Source organism: Desmodus rotundus, chromosome 1, assembly GCF_022682495.2.
Source record: "Desmodus rotundus isolate HL8 chromosome 1, HLdesRot8A.1, whole genome shotgun sequence".
Taxonomy (NCBI): Eukaryota; Metazoa; Chordata; class Mammalia; order Chiroptera; family Phyllostomidae; genus Desmodus; species Desmodus rotundus.
Window position 1 is genome coordinate 28,213,569 of NC_071387.1, and position 4,429 is coordinate 28,217,997.

General features: G+C 47.6%; 1 pseudogene; it reads left to right on the plus strand.

Annotated features, from left to right (window-relative positions):
* Positions 1–401: 401 nt before the first annotated feature.
* On the plus strand, positions 402–2,320 carry LOC112304371 (eukaryotic translation initiation factor 4E pseudogene; annotated as a pseudogene).
* Positions 2,321–4,429: the final 2,109 nt, after the last annotated feature.

Consider the following 4,429-nt stretch of genomic DNA (forward strand, 5'->3'; position numbering starts at 1 on the left):
GGCCCCAGGTCTCTGTGGCCGCCTTCCCTGAGGGTGGTCAGAGGACAGGACTTAGCAGCTGGACCTGCAGGGAAGGGCTTTGACTCCTTCCTGGTACCAGTTCCAACCGTGCAGCCGTTCCGTTGCCTCAGATGACTGAAGTCCCTAAACCCTAACCCCAAAGACTTGAATCTCGATCCCAAACCTTAGGCCTATGGCTCCCAGATTTCCTCGAAAACTGCCCACTGCCCTAGAACCTCCCACACTGCCCACTCCTCAGCTTCTGGCCACTGCTCTAGCTGCTGCAGGCCCCTCCCTGGACCTGCAGATGCCACTGCTTTGATCCCGGCCCTGGACGGGACCCTTTGCTGGGTGGCTAAACTGGACCACACTGGCTCACCTGCAGCGGTCACACTGCTGGGATGGTGGCCCCTGCCTTTGAGGAACCCACTGAACACAGGACGAAAGAGTTGCATGAATGCCAATACAGTGTGAGGACTACAGTAGAGATATGCAGAACATGGAAAGATTGGCCCAGAGGACAAGAATCCACTGCATCCCAGAGCCTGCCTGGGAAGGGGGTCAGGGAAAGGAGTCCCAGAAGGCTGTGGGGAGGAAACATTGTCTAACTTGGAGTTTAAAGGCAGAACTGGAGGAGACCAGAGCGGGATGGTCAATTTTTAATGATTCAATGGTCATGTCAATCTTTAGCATGATTTGTCCCTTTTGTGGCTGCTGACTTCCAGTGCATTGAGTTTTTACCTCTGAACTAAAAATCCAAGGCAGAATCTTGTCCTACATTAGAGACTCTGGATTCCCTCCAGCGGACCGGCTAGTACGGGAGCCCTGGGTGCAGTCAGAAACCCTGGGTTGAAAACTTGCAGCCCCCAGTCTTTAAAAGAAACTCTGACTTCTCTGAACGTCAGGCTCCACAGCAGAAAAGCAGAGAAAACAGTTCCTCCCAGCACCCCGCAGGGCAGCTGCACAGCTCAGATGGAAATAGTGAGCGTGAACCTGCCTCATGGGTGGGAAACCCCTCTGCCCAGGTGAGAGTTTGGCACCGAAGCAAGGCCTCCCCAGGGGCTGACCCAACAGCTCCCCAAGAAATCAGGGTAGCTACGAGAAAAAACCTGAGTCTTCATTTTTCCCCCTCTTTGCACGGCTTTAATCCCTGGGTGTGTTGGTCGACATGTACCTTACAAACAAGCCGTTACCAGGTCTAGTGTTTCTCTCTCTCTTTTTTTTAAGATTTTATTTATTTATTTTTAGAGAGGAGGAGGGAGAGAGAAAGAGGAGAGAAACATCCATGTGTGGTGGGCTCTCAAGTGCCCCCTACTGGGGACATGGCCTGCAACCCAGGCAAGCGTCCTGACTAGGAATTGAACCAGCGACCTTTTGGTTCACAGTTGGCACTCAATTCACTGAGCCACACCAGCCAGGGCCAGGCCTGGCATTTCTTATCTGGTTTCTCCTGCAACTGCTTTTCAGTGGAGAAATCCCACCTGTGCAACAAGGACACACACTCACGTTCCCTGGAATGGGCTTCTGTGTGATCCAGATGGGTGAGTTCAAAGGCAAGGAGTGTGCAGCTGAGGGTGTCATTTTTTTTTAAAAAAGGAAGGGATTGACCTAAAATGGCAACCTCCTAATCCCCCGCCTACAGGAGAAAACAAACTCTAACTGTGAGGTTGCTAACCCAGAACACTATGTTAAACATCCTTTACAGAACAGATGGGCGCTCTGGTTTTTTTTTTAATTATAAAATCAAAACCTGGCAAGCAAGCCTTCCGCTGATCCCTGAGTTTGATACCGTTGAAGACTTCTGGGCTCTGCACAACCATAACCAATTGTCAGGTAATTTAATGCCTGGCTGTGACTACTCACTTTTTAGGGTGGTATTAAGCCTCTGTGGGAAGATGCAAAAAACAAAGGAGGAGGACGATGGCTAATTCCACTGAATAAACAGCAGAGATGAAGTGCCCTTGATGGCTTTGGCTGGAGACACTCTGTGCCTTATTGGAGAATGTTTGGACGACAATAGTGCTGATGTAGGTGGAGCTGTTGTTGATGTTAGAGCTAAAGCTGATAAGGCAACAATGCGGACTACTGCAGGTGGAGACAGAGACGCTGTTCCCATATAGGGAGGGTGTCCAAGGAAAGGTTAGAACTTCCTCCAAAGGTAGTGGTTGGAGACCCTTCTACTAAGAGTAGCTCCACGACTAAAATGGGTTTGTTGTTTAAGAAGATACCTTCTGAGTGTTCTTGTACGAAACTACATCAAGCGATCAAGATCTGGGAGCTGAAGCAAAGCCTCTTCAAAAGCATAGTGGACTGCATTTAAATTATTTATCTTTTTAAAGGAAAACTACTAGGTTTATTTTCCATCTAAATGGTGCAAAGACATGCCCTGGCAGGTAAGGCTCACTCAGTTGGAGCGTAGTTGGTGGGTCATGCCACAAAGCGAAAGGTCGCCAATTCGACTCCAGGTCAGGGCACATGCCTAGGTGGCAGGTTCAGTCCCCAGTCTAGGCATGTAGAGGAGCAACGGATGGATGTTCCTCTCTCTCATCTACGTTTCTCTCCCTCTCTCCCTCCCTTCCCCTCTCTCTAAAATCAATGAGCACGTCCTTGGGCATGATTCTAAATAAATAAATAAATAAATATTGCTAAGATATAAAAGAAGTCTCATTTACCTTTGTCTTGTACTTCTGTGTTCGTTTTTTTTTTTTAATTTTCACTAGAGTGCCCATTTATCCCAATCAGAGAATTACAGTTTACATCATCCCCAGAATCCATAAACGTGTCCCTGCCCCCCTCTGTAATAGTGTAGAAGAACCGCCATCACAAATACATTTATCCACCCACAATGTTAAAAAAAAAGTAACTTGCATTTCTATACCTTACAGGAAAAGAACTCTGCTTCTGTTCTGTTGTATGCAGGAGCACACTTTGCTGGTTCCAAATGGTATAACACATACAGTTTCCTAGTAATTTTCTTTTTAAAATTTATTTTTAGCGAGAGGGAGAGAAAGGGAGAAAGAGAGGGAGAGAAACATCAATGTGTGAAAGAAACATTGATCGGTTGCCTCTCGCACACCCCCAACCAGGGGCTTGACCCACAGCCCAGGTACGCACGCCGACCGGGAATCAAACCTGTGTCCTTTTGCCTTGCGAAAGGACACTCAGCCAACTGAGCCGCACCAGTCAGGGCTCCAGCGATTTTCTTTGTTTCCTCTTACAGCATTGTCCTTGTATTCTCGTGGATGGCGGCTAGATACTAATTTATTTGTTTCCCTACTCAATAGCATTAGTGATTCTGATCTCACTTCTTCATTTGTTTTGCTTTTGACTTTTTCCTGATGTATTGTAGCATCGGTAAAGGATCCAGGAATACAACACAAATGTGGAATAAACATTAATTTGGAGCAAAATAAAATAAAAACGGAAAAGGAAGGAGGAAGTAAGGGAGCAGGGGGTGGGGAGCTCATTGGAGGGGAGGGGAAGTGCTCTCACTTGCCTGATGCTGAAGAAACGGTGGTGAAGGTTAGCATGTCTGTGCGTGCTGCTGGCCTGCTCCCGACCTCTCCGACAGAGGCCCAGGAAAGGAAGGCTCTGGAAGGGAAACCAAAGCTGAAAGTGACTTTCAATTAGTTGTTCAACTGCCTTCTGTGGGAAAACAGGAAGAGAGGTTTCAAGGCAGGGAGCTCTCAGAGCCTGAGGTTCTCAGAGCTGGTGGGAGCCCACTGACTTTGGGGATGGAAGCAGACCACTGTGAGAAGAAAAGCCAACCGCTGAGCTGTCTGGAAGGGCCATGTCCTGAGCTTGGGCTGAACTGGGGCAGAAGGACGAGCGGTGGATCTGAGTTGAGGAAGTTCACCCAACTGATGATGCCTTGGTGCAGGCTCTTCTACCTGGACAAGTCACTTCCACCCTGTAGGCCTCAGTTTCTCCTTGAGTGAAGCTGGAAGATTGCTTTGTGTCATCCCTAATCACCTTTCCAGAAATTGACTCAAATAGTGTCTGATGCAGCTGTCAGGTGAAGAAACTCAAGGAATGGAGGAGGGTGGCTGGTCACTCACTGTCCTCTCTGTCCACTGGATTGCCCATCATCGCCCACACTCATTTACCGAGTTCCTAAAAGAGTGACTGAGTACGAGCACTTACACAGTTTTATAGTCTGCTCGCCCTATTACCCTGTTCACTCATCCCAACATCCCCGTAAGAAAATAATAACTGCATTTTAAAAAAATAATAACTATATTTGATTGAGTTATATTATGTGCTGAGCACTATTATTTTAAGCCCTTTACGTATTTCATCCTATGTAATCCTCACTATAATCACAGGAGGCATAAGTATTATTGTCCCTGTTTTACTGACATCCCCCTGGCCAGCCACACATGAGCCAGTCCACAGAAACGCTCTTCTAGACGCCCAGTGACCCAGAGAT